Source organism: Macaca nemestrina, chromosome 4, assembly GCF_043159975.1.
Source record: "Macaca nemestrina isolate mMacNem1 chromosome 4, mMacNem.hap1, whole genome shotgun sequence".
Classification (NCBI taxonomy): Eukaryota; Metazoa; Chordata; class Mammalia; order Primates; family Cercopithecidae; genus Macaca; species Macaca nemestrina.
In genome coordinates, this window is record NC_092128.1 from 21,815,440 (window position 1) to 21,836,473 (window position 21,034).

At 35.0% G+C, this 21,034-nt stretch overlaps 1 pseudogene; it reads right to left on the reverse strand.

Moving 5' to 3' along the window:
• Positions 1-15,543: 15,543 nt before the first annotated feature.
• LOC105471322 (large ribosomal subunit protein eL18 pseudogene) lies at positions 15,544-16,434 on the reverse strand (annotated as a pseudogene).
• Between the last annotated feature and the right edge of the window lie 4,600 nt (positions 16,435-21,034).

Consider the following 21,034-nt stretch of genomic DNA (forward strand, 5'->3'; position numbering starts at 1 on the left):
TCTATCATCTATCTATCTATCTATCTATCTATCTATCTATCTATCAGTCAATCTCACATCTATCGATATCTGTTCTTAAGGTTTTTTCCTCCATTTCAGGGATATTTTAAAAACCAAAACAAAACAATCTTTGAATTGTTTCCTCCTGAAATTGTCTCAGTGTTCTTATCTGGGAATTCCCAATGGTTAAATTTTGTGAACTTTTGAGTGGTATAGTCCGTATCTTTTCACTTTTCTCTCATATTTCCATCTTTTAGTTCTAATTTCATCTCTATATTCTAGAAAATGTCAAGAACTATGTTTTACGTTGCATGATATTAATGGATTTCTTAATGTTGTGCCAAACTTGCAATCCTGGAACAAATCAAATTTGGTTTTCTTAATATAGTGCTGAATCTGTTAATATTTTATTTTATGTGTTTGCATTGAAATTCATGAATTACATTAATTTGTATTTTATTTTACTTTTATTGTCTTTACTAGATTGACTTCATAACCTCATTAAAAAGTTGAGAAAATGTCTTCATTTTCAGTAGTCTGGAAGAATTTATAGAGTATTGAAAGCTACAGTAGAATTTCTGTGTGAATTCATCTGAACAAGGTGCTAAAATGCCTACAAAGTTGAGTAGTTTTCAAATGATTTTATTGAATTCTTCTATCTACTTTGGTCTGTTTAATCTTCCTCTATCTGATGGAGTCAATTTTTGTGCTCAGTTTGTTCACACATACTCTAATGAAGTCAATTTTGTAAACATATATTTATTTGGGAAATTATCCATTTCATGTGAGATTCAAAATATTTGCATAGAATAGGCCCTTGTGGTAATTTTTTAAATTAATATTATTTTTAATTGACAAATCATATGTATATACATTCATGAGGTACAATGTGATGCTTAGATATATGTGCACACTGTGGGATGATTAAATCAAATTAATTAACATGCTCAGTAATAATGTATTATATGTTTTAAAAGAACTAAGACACTTTAAATGTCTGACCATAAAAATGATAGGTAAACAAGGTGATAAGCACGTTAATTGCCTTGTGGTAATTTTTAAATTACCTCATGTTAATGCTTAAATTAAAATAGATTTTTGTGGTAAGTTTTAATTTCTCTTGTTTCAGTGGATATTTCCACCTTATAATTTCTTAATTTGTACATTTGTGCTCTGTCCTCATTTCTTCTTGAACAAGTTAGCTAATAAATTGCCTATATTTGTATTTGTTTTTTAAAGCAATAACTTCTATGACTTGGCTTACTGTTTTACTATCACAATAATTTTTACTTTTAACTTTTTTAACCTTCTTTCTTGTGTTTTCTTCTGATTTAATTTGTTGATAGTTTACTAGATTATTGAGCTGCTATTTAACTTTACTAGATTATTGAGCTGCTATTTAACTTTACTAGATTATTGAGCTGCTATTTATTTATACATATTCTTTCTACTAATAAAAGTGTTTTATGCATTTAATTTTCTTCTAGTCATTGCTTAAAATATATTCAATAAATTCTGATAGGTAGTGTTTTTCTTGTCATTTATTTTTAAAGAAATTCTGTACTTTTTGTTTTCCCTTGTCACCAAAGAGTTGTTTAATAGGACATTAAAATTTTTTGTTAATAATTTTTTATTTTATTGAGTTGTGATAAGAGAGTACTATATCTCGATCTCTACTTTACAAAATTTTCTGCCTTTTTTATTGCGAACTTTTATTTTTAACTTTATGTTTGATCATTTTTGTGAATTTCTGTATTGTAGGGTGTACATTTTGATACATATCCATATGTAGATTGCTTATGTTCTTTAGTTTTTCTGTCTTCTTTTTTGTTTATTGACCAATTGCTCTGTTTTGTACTGAGAATGGTACATTAGCATCTCATTATTTTATTTCTAATTATGTCATATTGAACAGCCTATAGTTTTTGCTTCACGAATGCGGTTATGTTGTTTAGTGCCTATAGATTTCTAGGCATTATACCTTCATTGTGACTTATGTTGTTTAGCATTAAAAAGTACGCTCTCTGTCACAACTGATGTACATTAAATTCTACATTTTCTGGTTTAAGCATTGCACCCCTTATTTTCTCATTGCTATTGCTATTATATCATTCATCTTTGGTCTTTCTAAATCATTTTGTTTAACAATTACAGCATACAGTTATTTCTTGCTTTGTGCAATAAATTTAAAAATTTTTTACTAGGTGAGTTAAGCTATTCACATTTATTAGAATGATTAATATGATGTGACTCAGTCTGCCATACATTTTGTAATTGTTTGTATTATATTTGCTATCTTCCTTTTTCTACAAGATATATATTCTTTCCTCTTTAATTTGTAAGAAAAATAAGGTATCTAGGAAGATTTGCATTTTTTTTCTAGTGGTAACTTTTGTACTTATTTTTGTTTCTTAGATTTTTTATTTTTAATTTTTGTGGGTATATAGTGGGTGTATGTATTTATGGGGCACATTAAATGTTTTGTTTCACCCATGCAACGTGAAATAATCACATCATGGAGAATGGGGTATCATCTATCCCCTCAAGCATTTATCCTTTGTGTTACAAACAATCCAATAACACTCTTTTTTATTTAAAAATGTACAATTAAGTAATTATATACTAATGTAACAAGTTATGATTGACTATAGTCACCCTGTAGTGCTATCAGATAGTGGGTCATATTCATTCCTTTGAACTATTTTTGCTTTTTAACCATTAGCCATCCTTACTTCCCCCTCATACCCTCACTACCCTTCGCAGCCTCTGGTATCCATCCTTCTACTGTTATATCCATGAGTTCAATTGTTTTGATTCCTAGATCCCAGAAATAGGTGAGTACATGCGATGTTTGTCTTTCTGTGCCTGGCCTATTTCACTTAATATAATGACCTCCAGTTCCCATCCATGTTGTTGCAAATGACAGGATCGCACTCATTTTTATGGCTGATTAATACTCCATTGTGTATATGTATCACATTTTCCTTGTCCATTCATCTGCTAATGGACATTTAGGTTGCTTCAAAATCATAGCTATTGTGGATAGTGCTACAACAAACATGGGAGTGCAGATATTTTTGATATACTGATTTCTTTTCTTTTGGGTATGTACCCAGCAGTGGGATTGCTGGATCATATGGTACCTCTATTTTTAGTTTTTTGAGGAACCTCCAAACTCTTCTTCATAGTTGTACTAATCTATATTCTCACCAACAGTGTACAAGGGTTCTCTTTTCTCCACACCCTTGCCAGTATTAGTTATTGCCTGTGTTTTGGATATAAACCATTTTAACTGGGGTGAGACGATATCTCATTGTAGTTTCGATTTGCATATCTGCAAATCAGTGATTAATAATATGACGGTCAGTAATTATTGGTGTGATTATCAATAATTTTGAACATCTTTCCATATGCCTGTTTGCCATTTGTATATTTTCTTTTGAGAAATGTCTATTCAAATCTTTTGCCCATTTTCTAAAACGGGATTATTAGAATTTTTTTTTTTTTGCTATAACGTTATCTAAGCACCTTATATATTCTGATTATTACTCTTTGTCAGAGGAGTAGTTTGCAAATATTTTCTCCTATTCTGTGTGTTGTCTCTTCACTTTGTTGATTGTATACTTTGCTGTACAATCTTTTTAACTTGATGTGGTCCCATTTGTTCATTTGTGCTATGATTGCCTGTGCTCGTGGGGTATTACTCAAGATTTTTTTGCCCAGACCAGTATCTTAGAGTGTGTTCCCAACGTTTTCTTTCTTTCTTTTTTAATTTTTAATTTTTAATTAATTAATTTATGTACTTATTTTAGTCTGAGTCTCACTTTGTCACCAAGGCTGGAGGGCTGGAGTGCAGTGGCGTGATCTTGGTTCACTGCAACCTCCGCCTCCTGAGGTCAAGCAATTCTCCTGCCTCAGCCTCCTGAGTAGCTGGGATTACAGGCACTCACCACCACACCTGGCTAATTTTTGTATTTTTAGTAGAGACGGGTTTTCACCATGTTGGCCAGCCTGGTGTTGAATTCCTGACCTCAGGTGATCCGCCCATCTCAGCCTCCCAAAGTGCTGGGATTACAGGCATGAGCCACCTTTGCCCAGCTGGCTCCCCAGTGTTTTCTTGTAGTAGTTTCATAGTTTAACACTTCAGATATAAGTCTTTAACCCATTTTCAAATATTGTGAATGATAGGCTTATAGTTTCATTCTTCTGCATATAGATATCCAGTTTTCCCAGCATCATTTTTGATATATTTTTTTCATATGGTAACTCTATGTTTTTTTTCTTTATTCCTTCTTAAAAAGAAAAAAACCGGGATAAGTATGCAGAACGTGCAGGTTTGTTACAGAGGATATGTGTGCCATGGTGGTTTGCTGCAACTATTGACCTGTCCTCTAAGATCCCTCTCCTCACCCTCTACCCCTCAACAGACCCTGGTGTGTGTTGTTCCCTCTCTGTGTCCATGTCTTCTCAATGTTCAGCTCACATTTATGAGTGAGAACATGAGTTGTTTGGTTTTCTGTTTCTGTTACTTTATTGAGGATGATGGCTTCCAGCTTCATCCATGTCCTTGCAAAGAACATAGTCTCATTCCTTTTTATGTCTGCATAGTATTCCATGATGTATGCACACCACATTTTCTTTATCCACTGTATCAGTGATGGGCATCTGGGTTGGTTCCATGTCTTTGCTATTGTAAATAGTGCTGCAATAAACATATGCCCAGCAGCATTAATTGAAGAGACTGTCTTTTCCTCAGTATATGTTCTTGACACCTTTGTCAAAAGTGAGTTCACTGTAAGTGTGTGGATTTATTTTGGGGTTATATATTTTGTCCAATGGTCTATATGTTCATTTATATGCCAGTATCATGGTGTCTGGGTTACTATAGCTCCATAGTATAATTTGAAGTCAGGAAATGTGATTCCTCCAGTTTTGCTTTTGTGCTTAGGATAGTTGTGGCTATTCTGAGTCCTTTTTCACTCCACAAAATTTTAGATTTTTTTTTCTATTTCTGTGAAGAATGCCATATTTTGATAGGGACTGCATTGAATCTGTAAATTGCTTTGGGTAGTATGGACATTTTAACAATGTTTATTCTTCCAATATATGAACATGAAATATCTTCCCATTTCTTGTGTCCTCTTCAGTTTCTTTCATTAGTGTTTTATAGTTTTTATTATAGAGAACTTTTACTTCTTTGGTCACATTACTTGTTAGATATTTAATCTCATGTGAGGCTATTGTAAATAAGATTACTTTTTAATTCTTTTTCATATTGTTTACTGTTGGCATATAGAAATGCTACTGATTTTTCTATGTTAATTTTATATTCTTCAACTTTACTAGTTTATCAGTTCAAATAGTTTTTTTGAAGTCGTTAGGTTTTTCCAAATATAAGATTTAATAATCTGCAAACAAGGATAATTTGACTTCTTCCATTTCAATTTGGATACTTTTTCTTTATTTCTCTTGCCTTATTGCTCTAGCTGGGACTTCCAGTACTATGTTGAATAACAGTGGTGACAGTGGTTATCCTTGTTGTGTTGCAGATCTTAAAGGAAAGACTTTCCATTTTTTTCCCTATTCAGTATGACACCATCTGTGGCTCTGACACATATGGCTTTTACTATGTTGAGGTATGTTCCTTCTATAGCTTTTTTTTTTAGGGTTTTTATGATGAAAGAATGTTGAATTTCATTAAATGCTTTTTCAGCATTAATTGAAATAATTGTATGGTTTTTATCCTTCATTCTGTTGATATGATGTATCATATTGATTGATTTGTGTATGTTGAACCATCCTTGCATCCCAGGGATAAATTCCACTTGGTCATGATGAATGATCTTTCTAATGTATTGCTGAATTTGGGTTGCTCATATTTTGTTGAGGATTTTTGTATCAATATTCTTCAGATATATTGGCCTGGATTTTTTCTTTTTTTGCTGTGTATTTGTTTGGTTTTGGTATCAAGGTCATACTAACCTTGCAGAATGAGTTTGGAAGTATTACCTTCTCTATTTTTCAGAGTAGTTTCAGTAGGACTGGTTTTAGTTCTTCTTTAAATATTTGGTAGAATTCAGCAGTGAAGCCATCAGGTCCTGGGCTTTTCATTACTGGGAGACTTTTTATTATGGCTTCAATTCACTTACTTATTATCGATCTGTTCAGGTGTTGGATTTCTTCCTGGTTCAATCCTGGTAGGCTGTATTTGTTTAGTAATTTGTCTATTTCTTCTAGGTTTTCCAATTTATTGGCAAATTGTTGCTCCTAGTAGCTACTAGTGATCCTTTGAATTTCTCCAGTACTAGTTGTAATGTCTCTTTTTGCATTTCATATCTTATTTATTTGGATCTTCTCTCTCTCTTTTGTCTTAACTAGTCTGGCTAAAGTTTTGTCAATTTTATTTGACTTTTCAAAAAACAGCTTTTTGTTTCCTTGATCTTTTGTATTGTTTTCTTTACTTTAATGCCATTTATTTCTGCTCTTATCTTTATTATTTATTTTCTTCTTCTAATTTTGGCATGTACTGCCTTTTAAGTTTACCTAGAGACCCAGAGCCCCTCGGCCCTTGGTGGCAAGGTTTATGGTAACTCAGATTTGGACTACTGGGATCAGCAATTCCCTCTGGCTAAGGCTGATTTAAATGTGCCCTCCAGGGGAAGGCATCAGCTGAATTTGATCCAGTTTTCCTTTCTGCTCCAATATTAATAGGATAGCACTGAGTTCCATGCCTCATATTGCTGTGTCTCCCTCCCCCAGCACCCAGAGACACTTCGGGCACCATTCGCGATGGCCAGGGGTTGTGGTAGAGTGATGTCAGTGATTCAAGGCTGTTTCTTCTACCTCTTTAGTGCCTTTTTCAGTGATACAAAGTTAAAGCAGCTATTGCTTTCAATTTGATTTTTGATTCTTACGAAGTTGCTTTGCTTATTTAGATAACTGTTAAATTGGTGTCCTCTTAGGTGGGACAATGGGTGGAGCCTTCTGTTCCACTATCTTTACTCCATCTCTGCAAGTTTGAGCATAGTCTTGATCAAATTATGCTGAGGAATGCTATTGTGTAGTTTTCTTTTTTCTTTTAAAATATTATTTATCAATTAAATATTAGGAAACTGAAGTAGCCTCCAATATAATCTTAGATGTGTTTTTAAAAATATAATTATCTATTATATTTAAAAAACCTTGGATTTCTATAGAGAGATGCATGCAGTCAATTCATATTATTTGTGGTATTTATGTGCTGTAAAGGTGCACAGACACCGAATTAGGGGATAGTAAGCCATTGCTCCCAGAAGAATTATAGAGACATGTTACTGTGAGCCTCTGTTCACAATATTTCATCAATCAATCTATAAATGTTTTATGTTTGTTTCTGTTTAAAGACAGCTTCTCCAATATGGATTGTGATTCATTAACATTGAAATCAGATTCAATGATCACTACAGCTCATGCTTGAACAAAGCATATCTAACACACATATTTTCTCCGGAAGGCACATGAAAACTTTTTGTGCTTAAGAACACTAGACAGCAGTTCAGCACTATACTAGGGGACCATTTAAACAGTGAATTCACCAAGAAAAAACTCAATCAGGTGAAAAATGTAGCACTAAATATGTAGTGAAAAAGGACCTGTTTTATTAGAAGAGCTAAAACAGGAAAGCAAAGCGTCAACTTTTTCTACCACAGTTGGGAATTTTATGTTGGGCCACCCAAACTTTTCATTGCATTGATGCACATCTATGAATGACTGTGAAAGTGTTGCATTTATTTATTTTCGAGTACAAATAAATTTTAGGGAGTAGACAAATTCACATATACAGAATTTGTGAATGAGGATCGACCATATACGTAGTCAGTAGATCCTCAAGCAATAGAAAATTAGTTTTTATCCTGAGGTGGGCAGATCATGAGGTCAGGAGATTGAGACCATCCTGGCTAACACGGTGAAACCCCATTTCCACTAAAAAATACAAAAAATTAGCCGGGAGTGGTTGTGGGTGCCTATAGTCCCAGCTATTCAGGAGGCTGAGGCAGGAGAATGGCATGAACCCTGGGAGGTATAGCTTGCAGTGAGCTGAGATTGCACCACTGCACTCTAACCTGGGCGACAGAGTGAGACTCCGTCTCAAAAAAAAAAAAAAAAAAAAAATTAGTTTTTATCTAAACAACTTTAAAATATATTCTTCTTTATTGTCTTAACCTGAGGTCTTTAAACATAATAGAACATTGTGATTACCTAGAGAACAAAAACAAGCAAACATTTCAAACCACAAAATAATGATGTCAGGACATATCTGAACAATTGAATTAGAACAATGTGGCTTTGGGCCAGGAATTAGTAGCTGTAAATGCAATTTTGTTAGTTACAATATTGGTTTAGAACAAATGGGGTTTTGTGTCATTCAGGGATGTTGGGTGGGCATACTGATTAAGCAAACATCTAACTATGTAAGCAAACGTGAGCAAACATCTAACTATATAAGCACACATTGCAATTAGTAAAGCAGATATAAGCCCAGCATTATAGTCAAAGAATATCACCCTGTCCATATCTATTGTATACTGAAAATAAAAAATGTAATTCCCTTGGGGAACACATGTCTTCCATGCAATTGCTTTGTTCTATCCCAGTTTATGAAGCAGAGTTTGAAGAATATACATGATGCAATGAATTATGCCTGGAATAACCAATGTCCTCTCAATCAAGTGCACTCTTACAGCCTTAGACATTATAGTCACTTTAGCTTGGAGATTGTTATGATTAAACTTGTTCTAGAATGTTCTATTGTTGTCTATTTACCAGAATTCCATACTGAATACGTATGCCTTTCTTGTCAAGGTTCCTGGACCAGCCTGCATCGTACGATTTTCCCTTCTTGAAACAGAAAATAATACTGACACTAGAATAGAGGTATAGAAAGGGAAGAATGGAATAATAAAAACTTTGCTGTTGACTTCACATTTTTGTCTTTAAAGTTGTGGGACACATATATATTGTAAAGTTGTATTTGGTTCCATGACCTATAATTTGGAAGTAACTCAACTCCTGAAAAATACATGCAAAAAATGACAATATTTTTTTTTCCATTCTTTGTGATGTCAATCCCATTACTTCACAAGGTAAGGAAACTTTTGCTCTGATCCTTGGCTCCATGTTGGATGATTAATATGTTTTCTTTTTATAAAGCCAAGCAAATGTACTTTCTTTGTACAGTCTTCAGTGGATTTGGGAATTGTGCCACAAGAAAACTTGCATTAACATTCAAGCTGTTGTAATTCTTGTGTGACTTTGAACTTACCCTCAATGAACCTAAGTTTTCCTATAAGCAAAAACAGTGGCAACAATATTACCTCTCCTAAGCAATTCCTGTGAAATAATCTATGAAAAGCAGTTAGCACTACTTGTGATAGCTAGTAGGTGTTTAAAAAGTATGAGTTAGCATAGTTATTATTGACTTTTTATTATTATATTGTTTTCTGGATTTAAAACTATGTATTTCAACAGTGAACACAGTATTATAAATGTCCTTCATCTGGTAATCTTCTGGCTAAAGAGCATTTTTTTGTGTGTGAGATGTCACTCATCTATGGAGGCAGAGACCATTTAAATTTTTTTTTTTTTGCTTTATCCTTAACATCAGACGCATAAGAAGTAGGCACCCATATTGTGAATGGCCAGGTAAGGTAATGACTGGATCAATATATAAATCAATATAAATCAATTGAAGTAAATATAAATCAATTTATAGAGGTTTAATAGAAAAGTAAAAATATTTAGCAGAATTTCAATTTAGTTCTGCTAAATATTTATACTTTCCTATTAAACTCTGTTTTTTCTAATAAATTCCAGCACCTCTTCTTCAGGTGATACTTAGAAGTGCCCCAACTACCCCATCAAGTCTGTTGGCTACTTCAAATGCATGCATTTTACTTCTTCATGGGCTTCTTTCCTAAGAAAACATGTTAAATGAAGATTCATCAGCTTCAAAATGTAGACGAGATGTATTTAAGTAATGGAGGGAAAGGCTTGATGGCTCTCCAATCTAAAGGGTGTCCAATATATGTAACTTTGTAATTATAGGATAATAAAATATTAAGAAGAAATTCCATGTAATTTTCATAGTTATATATCAACCTCTTATACCATAGGGTGAATTGATTCATTTTTCATTTACGTTTTTGTTCTGATTAAGTAATTAAATCTGCCCTACTCTGAAACACCAGAACAACCCTGGAATATGGCTGAAGGTGCCAACCTTCATTCCACTCTTGTTCAACCCATATGTCTTGGTAGCCCCCTAATAATCATATTCCTTTCACATCAGTTTCTTCAGGAAACAGAGTATTTCCCTACATGGATATCACTCTTACTTTATTGGTAAAGCTCTAAGAGAGGAAGGAAAAGAGAAAGAAAAATATAGAGCAAAATACCAACAACTCACATTTATTGAATCAACATATCTGTAGAGGGAATCATAAACGAATTATAATACTTTCTCCACATAATTCTGATGATCAGTTATAATCATGAAGCTTTCTTTGGGAGCGTTCTAAAATGTATCCATTCCAGAGCCACATCAAGGCCTCCAACACCTCCTGAAAATTCAGATTCTAGGGTACATCTGATAATTACACTGAGGAATTGAGAGATTTCATGAGAAAAATACTGCAAAGGAATACAAGAACCCTCAGTGTTTAGTAAACATCATCGAGGCTTCTAGACAAGCTCAGTTCAACAGAAATATGTGAGCCACCAAAGCAAGGAACCTACAATTTAAAAATTTCTAGTAGCCACTGTAAAAAACGTAACAAGTAACAGGTGAAATAAATTTTAGTAATATATTTAACCCAATGTACCCAGAATATTATTTTTTCATATTAAAGTATAATTTTTACATAACCTTTTTCAAATTTAATCTTTGAAATTTCATGTGTATTTGGCACTTACTGCTGATCTCAATTCAGACTAGATCTTAAGTATTCAGGAGCAACATGTGGCTTGTTAGCTGTATCAGAAAGCACAGCTCTAGAGACAGGTAAATGATTAGAAGTAAAGCCTAATAAGCACAGTATAGAATACAGCATTATTTAAATTTTCACTATGCACCTCAATCCTGCATCCTCAACATTTGAATTGTGTTAAGAAAATATTCTACAGAAAAGTAAAACTCAAAACCAAACATGCTTGAGTAAATTAGAATTTGAGAATGTTCAGACAGTCCCATTGCTCTTCGGCAAGCATCCTATCTCTCACAATCCCTGTGTCTCAGCCACAGGTGTTGGATGTAGCCCAAGTTGAGAATCCCAGCTGTTTCACAGGGGCTGTGGCAAGTTGACAGCTGCTTTATGACCAGAGCTTGAAATTGAGGCCAATAAACTTAGCACACAAGGACCTGAAGTCCGGTTTGCGGAGACAAGGCCACCATCATGTGGAACCTGACGGAACTGCAGTAAGATTCACGTTCCCATTGCACGGCGAAGACTCAAATGACCTAAGTCATCAGCGCATCCCCACGGGGACAACACTTCAAGAATGCCTAATAAACATACCAAAGAAACGTGCAAAAAACTTGGAGATCCAGAGAAGGTTCAGAGAAGGCCAATTCCTACTTCAAAAGAAACAAAAGACAGACTGAAAGAGCTAAATTATGCATGGTCAAAATCAATAAAATCATAAAATGTAAAATGAGGACTTACACAAATCTGCCTGCTGAAACCAAGGCTCACTGAATAAGAGTTCACATATAATACTGGGTTAAATCTACGATTTTGATTGGAAAACTTTTTAAAAATCCTTATTGTAAGATGAGATAGATTTTAAAATAAAGTACTATAGCATGATGAGTTTATCTTTTTGAAGAATGGGCCAGTATAGTAAATTATTAGGAAGGTTTGAAATGACAAGATGTATTTTGGATGGCAAATTGCTTTGGCAATATTAAGGAATTTAGACTCTTTCTGTGACAGTTCTATATAGTCTGTCTTCTGGTTTCATAACACCGTACATGTGTAACACAATGAGAAAGTTTCAAAATATTCAAACATATAAAAGATAGGCACGTATTATTGTGAAGTTGATAAAATGGTCAGGATGTATCTGTTGATGAAAATGAAAGACCAACATGTAATCATGTAATATTAAAAAACATGGTGCCAGCGAGGCGCGGTGGCTCACGCCTATAATCCCAGCACTTTGGAAGACCGAGGTAGGCGGATCACGAGGTCAGGAGATCGAGACCATCCTGGCTAATACAGTGAAACCCCTTCTTTACTAAAAATACAGAAAATTAGCCGGGCGTGGTGGCGGATGCCTGTAGTCGCAGCTACTCGGGAGGCTGAGGCAGGAGAATGGTGTGAACCCGGGAGGTGGAGCTTGCAGTGAGCTGAGATCACACCACTGCACTCCAGCCTGGGCCACAGAGCGAGACTCCATCTCAAAAAAAAACAAAAAACAAAAACAAAAACAAAAAAAACATAGTACCACAAAGAATATTAGCGTGTTTTCACTATATCTTCCACTGAAAGACCCGTGTCTTCCTTTCCCAGAAACAAGATCCCCAAACACATGACATTTGCTCCCTGAAAACTTCAGGGTATATTATTAGCCCTATGTTTTCTGAGCCTGTAGAAAAGATGATGTGAGCAGAAGCCAATATGGATTAATTAATTAAAATATGTAAGAACAAATTATCCTGTTTTGAAGGGGTTAACATGTAGGGTATGATGATTTCTACACAGCATTTAACTAAAGGTTACTCTTGTTTCTTGGCTAATAATATGGCGAAGTATTGTCTGGATTACTGTCCTACATATTTGAGCAATTTTTCCAGAGAAGTTTAGTTCTTTTTGTATTCAGGGGCATTTCTAACAGAATATTTGTAACCTCTCTGATTTATCTTATCCTTTAAATATTATAAAAATGACATGACTTAATGCTTAGAAAACATGGTTATCAAATTTGCAGATGACATAAAATTCAGAGACTAGCTAATATGATAGATGTCACAATCAAATTTTAAAATGATTGTGCAGGCTTAATAAAAAAAAGATGACATTTAACAAAGATAAATGATCTGGCATTTTAGTTAAAACAATAAATTTTATAACCAGATTGGGAAGACCTTTCTTTGAAGAAATTTATATAAAAATAATCTGAAACTTTTATTTATCACAAAATACAAGTTTGGTAACGCCCACACAATTTTAGTTTACTAAGATGGATTTCTGGGGTCCAAACCAAATTTGGTGATAATCCCCCGAACTCTGTGTTTAACTGACAACACTGTGTTAATTTCAGGGCCGCAATTTGAGAGAGAACCTGACAAATTAAATGGTATACGGATAAAGAATGTTGAGATTTATAGTGCTGTAGAAGCCACTTATAAAAAGATGCATTTAAAGAAAATGTAGTTATTTTCAGGACAGCATAGTGTTTATGTTCATAAATTATGAAATAAAAGAGATCTCAGTTTAAGTCCCAGAAGAGCCATTAACCCTGGTAATCTGACCTTGGGCAAGGTGTTTAATGTTTTTCAGCCTCAGTTTCTGCATCTGTAAATTGTTTATAGAAATTGTTTATAGTAATGATGACAAAGAGGATATATGCTAGCAGAAGTTAGATTTTGAAGAGAGACCGCAAAGTAGATATATTCCATTTAGCTTTGTATGATAAAACCACTGGAGGAAAGGGAATTTTGTTGAGTATATTGTAATAATTTCAATTACCCAATTGAGTAGTTGAGTTAACCCATTAAATTACACAAATTATCTGTATAGGTAATGAGCTCTTGGCCACTGAAGCTATTCAAAGCTGTCTCAGTTAAGAGCTTGTAGGGGATTTCTGCTGTTAGTTGTAGGTTGGAGGATACCTATGACAATATTTATGGCCAGTAATTGTCATGAGGAAGTTGCACAACCAAGAGACAAGCAGGTGACCTGCTTCTGAGTCTCTGGGTCTAATGAAAATAGACACACACCTTCAAACAATTACATTAAAATGTGTTAAGGAATAAGCGTGGAGCACTAAAACAGAACAAAGGAAGAGCACCTGTGATAGCCACAGTTTACATGTCTGGTAGGATTTCCTTAGCTCCATTGCTCATTTTTGTTCTTATTTGAAATGTCACCCTTTAGAATGAAAACAACAGAAAACCTTCAAAGTATTTATTGTCCTGCAACACATTCTCTTCTCCCAAATCTTATTCCAGTATTCTGTACATTTCTTTCTCCCCCAAACCCTTCCTGGGTTCTTCCTCTTTAAGTTTCCCCATCTCATATTCATAAAGAAGTAGAAGGGACAACAAAAATGCAAAAATTCTTCCCTACATCCTGTTTTCTCTCAAGGCCTTCATTTTTCCTTAATAGACCAAATGTCATTGTTTGCTTAGGAGTAGGAAACAGCCATTTTGGACCTATAATGGAGATCTCAAGTCTTCTCTTTTGCCAACAGTTTTTTTTCTAGTTATGTGACATTAATATAGTTTTATTTTCCTGGCTGATTTCGAAGCTTACATATTGACTGGACTTGAATGTTCTACAGCTGCTTTGCTTCTTTGGAAAACATACAACCAGTTTTCTAGCTTTATTCCCAGGTTGTATGGGTATCTAGTCCTATCCTGTCTCTCAGACTGCTACTTCTCTAGGTGTTCAGTCATAGGGGCTGCACCATAACATTCCATTTTGGAAGGGACAGAGGGAAATTATCTGTTTCTCTTAATGTAACCATTCAGTTTATTGTTTTGGGGGGATATTTGTGAAGAGGGGTGACTTGGCTGCTGATATCTCTCTCTGTAAAAAACATATTTCTAGCAGTTGAGAGCACCCTGCATTAGGATACAAAACAAGAGAAGCTCACCTGTTTGTACACCAAGTGGAATTGCTACAGACTTAGGATGCTGCTGCTTAAAACAGATTTTTACCTAAGCCATATCATATCTTGTTTTTCCCTTCTTCCTTTGACTGCTGAATCCATTCCACATTCAGTGTACAGATTGACTTGGTAATAAAGATAGATAATCAATCACTAAGCTGGCAGAAAGACAGGGAAGGCATCCCAACAGAGCCATCTGATCCCTGAGGAAAGAAGGATGTATGGAAGCTGGTGGCTGGCCAGAAAGAAACATTCCCTTGAGCATGCAACAGTTAGGGACATTTTTCTCTTTCTACAGTTCATATCATCAGTTTACATTTGAATCCTTGAAGTATTACAAGAGTTCCCGAGCAGTAATTTACCTTCCAGATGTTTTGGTTATTTTTGTTTCAATCTTGGTTTAATTTCTAGATTTATTTTCTAAGTTATCAAAGCTTATTGCATGATAATGTCTGCATTTTGCAATTTATCGAGGCTTTTTTTTTTGCATAAGAGGTGTGATTTTTTTTTGTATGATCGGTCTTTGCCAACATACCAAGGACTCTTAAATAAGTGTTCCTTAATTTTCATTACTTAATATGACTAAAGGAGATGGGTAGTGCAAAGAGGAATTGGATAATTTTAAGCCATGGCTAACAAAACAACCATAGCCAAATTGAATGATTCTGTAGGTGTATTAACCAGTTTACAGAATAACATAACTAAAACAGCATAAACCTGGGGAAGAAATCCTACAGTCCTTTTAGTTTCTGAATTCTCCTTGTTTCTCTAGTTAATTCACCTGGAGTTTCCGAATACACAGTTTTACTGCAATCAAATGGCTATTGAGTTTGCTTTGTTGTTTCCTGACACTATAGCAGTACTGCAAGTAAAATCAGATTTTGTTGTTTTAAACACAGCTAGATTTTCTATTTTTAACCTTTTCTCTTTCCCTCTCTCTCTCTTTCTTTTTCTTTCTTTTTTCAGCATCCAAAATCTTTAGTAAGAGGATAGGATCTAGAGTCAGTTCTTGTAGCCTCGGCTGGCCAGTCGGCCTCTGGCGCGCTCGAACTTCCGGCTCTTGGAGCGGATGTATGGTTTGGTGCGGCTGTGTGGTGTTTCCGGGGCCTTGCCAAAATGCCGGTACACCTCTGGGCCCTTGCGAGGACCAGAGAGCAGGACGGTGCCACAGCCTTTGGGGAAGTCCGGGGCCAGCTGGTCGAAATTGAGGATCTTGCGCCCGGCCCTGAGGATGCCGCTCAGGGACCAGCTGGGCATGCGCAGTGCACACACCTTCAGTTTGGCCACCTCCAGATCCCGTACGTCATCCGACCCCACAACCACAGCGTTTCTGTTTTCCCGGCCAGGAAGCTCTATCTTCCGGATCATCTGGGAAAGGACAGAGGTGGTCTGTTGGTGCGATTCATAAACAACCTCTTCAGCACAACCTGGTTGAATGTGGAGTTGTTTCATCTGGCCAGAAACCTGTACAGCTTGACCAACAGCCTCAGGTAGACCAATATCCTGGTTCTTGGGCTCCTTGTGCCGAACCTTTCGGTCCTTGGGGCGGATGTCAACCCCCATGATGGCGCCTTCTGTTTTGTGTGTTGTTATTTTTTCCCTTGAGCGCGGATAGGAGTTTCTCTTTTGCCCTGTAACTGAAAGAAAAAAGTTACATAGATTTAAGTGTGGATTTCTTTTCACTGAGTTAATCTGGCATGTAATGATCCCACCTCATTTTTACATTCTTTTTTTAATGTTTTATTTTTAATTATTATGGGGACATAGTAGGTATATATATTTATGTGGTACATGTGATGTTTTGATGTAGGCATACAGGGTATAAAAATCACATCAGGATAATTGGGGCAACCATCACCTCAAGTATTTATCATTTCTTTGTGATAGGAACATTCTAGTTCTACTCCTTTAGGTATTTATAAATATATAGTAAATTACTGTTGACTGTAGTCACTCAGTTGTGCTACCAAATACTATCTAACTATATTTTTGGACTCAATAATCATCCCCACTCCCCCAGTCCTCTCCCACTACTACCCTTTCCAACCTTTGGTAACTATCATTCTACTCTCTATCTCCATGAGTTCAGTTGTTTCAGTTTTTAGCTCCCACAAATAAGTGAGAACATGTGAAGTTTGTGTTTCTGTGCCTGTTTTTTTTCACTTCACACAGTGTCCTCTAGCCTCATCCATGTTGTTGCAAATAACAGGATTTTATTCTTTTTATTGCTGAACAATATTCCATTGTGGATAAATACTACATTTTGTTTATCCATTCATCTGTTGATGGACACTAAAGTTGATTCCAAATCTTGGCTGTTGTGAAGAGTGCTGCAATGAACATGAGAGTGCAGGTATCCCTTCAATATATTGATTTTATTTTTGGGGGATATATACCTAGAAGTGAGAATCCTGGATCACGCGATAGTTCTATTTTTAGTTGTTTTGAGGAACCTCCATAGTGTTCTCCACAGATAACATATATGGTTTTTGTTGTTGTTGTTGTTGTTTTGAAACAGAGTTTCACTCTTTCACCCAGGCTGGAGTGCAGTGGTGTGATCTCGGCTCACTGCAAGCTCTGCCCCCCAGGTTCAAGCGATTCTCCTGCCTCAGCCTCCAGAGTAGCTGGGATTATAGGGGCCTGCCGCCACGCCCTGCTAATTTTTGTATTTTTAGTAGAGATGGGGTTTCACCAGTTGGCCAGGCTGGTCTCAAACTCCTGACCTCAGGTGATCTACCCACCTCTGCCTCCCAAAGTGCTAGGATTACAGGTGTGAGCCACCACACCCGGCCAGATTTTTGTTTTTCTAATTATTTGTTTGATTTTTAGCTAAGGAAATAGCAATTGTGTTTTTTTATTATTGTTTTAGATTCCATTCTTTTTTGCTTATTGAGGAACAACTGTTACACTGAGTTCGCGTCTTTCTTATTTCTTTTCATTATCTATTGTGTTCTTCATTGTTTTCTCTTTCCCTCTAGCTTATGGGAAACTTGTCAAGTTTGACCAATATGTCACCAACTCAATATTCTACAATGCCAATTCTGCTTCTTATTGCTTCCAAAGATTGATATTTGTCCTTTCAGCTGTTTTCAATTTCTATGAAATTATTTCTTATCCCATCTGTCTCTCATTCATCCATTGTACCTTGTTATATCCTTGAACTAGCCTTTGCTCTCTTTTTGGTTTTCTTACTTGTTTCATAAAAGTATTTTTACTTAATTTCAGAGAAGTAGACTGATTTGTAGTTGTGTGTGTGTGTTTCAGGATGTACATAAATTTGTAGAGGTTACTCTTTCTATAAATTTCTTTAAGTTGAAATCCATTTTTAAAAACCTCAATATTTTTATAGACTCCATGCAATAGTTGATATTTACATTTTCCATTCCTTCATCTAGAAATAAGAGTTATTTTCCAGACACATTTTTTTCCATGTACAAAATGCCTTCTCCCTATCCTATCTCCAAAAGGCATTTTTTTTTTTTTTGCTTCATAGTTGGAAGCCTGAAGTTTCAAACTCTGTTCCAAGTGCCTAACAGAATTTTATAATAATAATAGCTAACATATACATCTCTTTCACCATATTCTAGGCATTGTTCCAAGAGCTTTACATATTTTCATTCATTTGATCCTCCCAAAAGCCCTATTAGGTAGATACTAATATTTTACCTATTTTACAGAGAAGAAAATTTAAGAATAAGGAGTCCAAGTAACCTTTGGCTACCACATGGCTGGTAAGTGGGAGAGCCAGGATCATAACCCATGATATTTTGGCCTTAGACTCTACCTCATTATCCTACTACCTCCTTAGACTCTACCTCCTTATCTTAGACTTTACCTCCTTATCTTACTACCTTAGAATCTACCTCCTTATCTCAGACTCTACCTCCTTATCTTACTACCTTAGAATCTACCTCCTTATCTCAGATTCTACCTCCGTATGTTACTACTTCCTTACTATCTTACTACAACTTATCTACTATAGCTTATGTTTTTGTTTGTGTGTGTTTTCCATATTAGAGGTTCATAACATTTTTGGATCTCAGTCATCTCAATGAATAAACAAACGAAGTACTCAGTAATGTGCATTCAAAATTTTGCATACAGTCTTATACAATCATGTATTCAATAGATCTCTGGTTCCCCTGGGTTTAGATTCTCTGCTGTAATGGATCAAGTGCACTCTAAACACCCCAATGCCGGGGGGCTGTTCCTGATGCTTTTGAAGATTCCTCAAAATATGTCATCAATATTCCCCTTACATCTTGATTAATTGTCTTCTGGAAATTGTATCCCACTAGCTGAAAGAGAGATCTTGGCCAGATAAGGTGGGAATGACAGTCAAATAGCCTGGAAACAAAGTACTCATGAGATAAGGAAATTTTTGACTCACTTTCTGGGGATTATTCATTCAAGGGGGATAAAGAAGGTGGCAGCGTAATAACGTTCTCCCAGATTGCTCAGAAAATCTTGTATTCCTTCTAGTAATTTTGTGGCAGTTTGTAACAAGTCATATTTTTCATTAACTACAAGAACAGTGGGAAAAATCTGTGGTTTCAGTTTTACTGTATTGTGAGTGTGTATACTGTTTCTCATAATCTCACAAACATATTAGTGGAAATGAAGGCAATCACTGCTTACAAGGAAGAATCCAGGTTTTAAGGGGCCTAGAGCTTTTGCAATCTTAAGGATCATTTTAGGTTTGAATACTAAATTATGAGTATTAATTAGGTACAAAAGTGAATATGTGTTTGGAAAGAGAAAGGAATCACAGCAATTAAGTATTAAAAAGCTGACAATGATTGATTAAATAATCATGGTTTTTCATTATGGAGGTTGATGCCAGCCTTCTGCTTGTCAGTTTTTGATGATTCTGGTTAAGCGAGTCATGCGACATCTATGTTCACTGCTCATTCATCTTGCAAGTAGAAACGCTGTGGATAGACATTTGTGTATGTACCATTTATCAGCTAGGCACTTACAGGGTATAAATGTTATAATACAAGTTATATATATATTTTTTGCACTGAACAAAGAACCATATGTAACAATAAAGGCATTTGTTCAATAGGACTATGTGATCATAAAATTTTAGAGCAAAGATGGATATAGCAGAGTGGATATGACTATATCAGTGATGTTTTTGATTTCAGTATGAGTGAAAGAATGTTAAACACTGTCATCAAAAGAAAAAGTGGATTGTTTGGTATTACAACTAGGCTAAGTTAGATATCAAGTAATCCAGATACAAGTTTATTGCTATAAGATGAACTTTTTAGTTTGTTTATGTTTAGTTTGCAAAGTCATTTTAACATTTGCATTATGATGAGAATTTTTGCTTATTTAAAGCTATGACCTTACTTGATTTATATTTTAAAATGTACTATTTACCATCAAAGTATTTGAAGATCTTATTTCTTGTAATTATAAATAATAGAACTAAGAATCAAAATTTCAAGATAAAACTTTAAAAGACAGATGTTTTACAGAGCACAAATATATTTCTGATTTGTAGAACTAGTGACTTTTACAGTTGTCCTTCAGCCTTTTTCCATTTAAAAGTTGTCAGGCAAACAAGTTTAAATTGTAAAAAAAAAAAAAAATGTAATAAAAGGCAGGCAAACCCCAAACCTTTATTTTGGCTTTGTTTCTGCATATTCTTCCATATTAATACTTTCATCTATTTTCTATAAAATAAATGAAAAATATGGTGTGTGGACAAAACAGAAGTCAAGCATCCAATACTACAAGAAACTTCAGCTCCATCCTTCTTCTGTCAGTTAAATTTCTTCTTGTCCTCATTTTCAAAGCACTGATAGTAGGTACAGGACAAAGAACTATGGTAGCTCAGACACTTTAGAAAAAGTTCTTGTTATTTCACTATCTTTGCCCATTAAAGCTACTGTAATTCTCAACTATTATACAGATAAATGTTAGAAGGCAGCGGTAGTTTAAAGCAGTTTTAGAAGATTTAGTAGCAGTTGGTGTTTAGCAATTGGTCTCACACTGGTCTTTGAAAAGCCAAAAGTAAAGCTCCAAGAAAATAAATAAATCCTTCTGTTTTTCAACTGAATAATTATTTATTGTGAATCTTAATGATGTTGTGGGAGATTCAAAAGAAATATTACAGGTGTTTAGAGGCTTGTTAGAAAAAAAGACACACAGG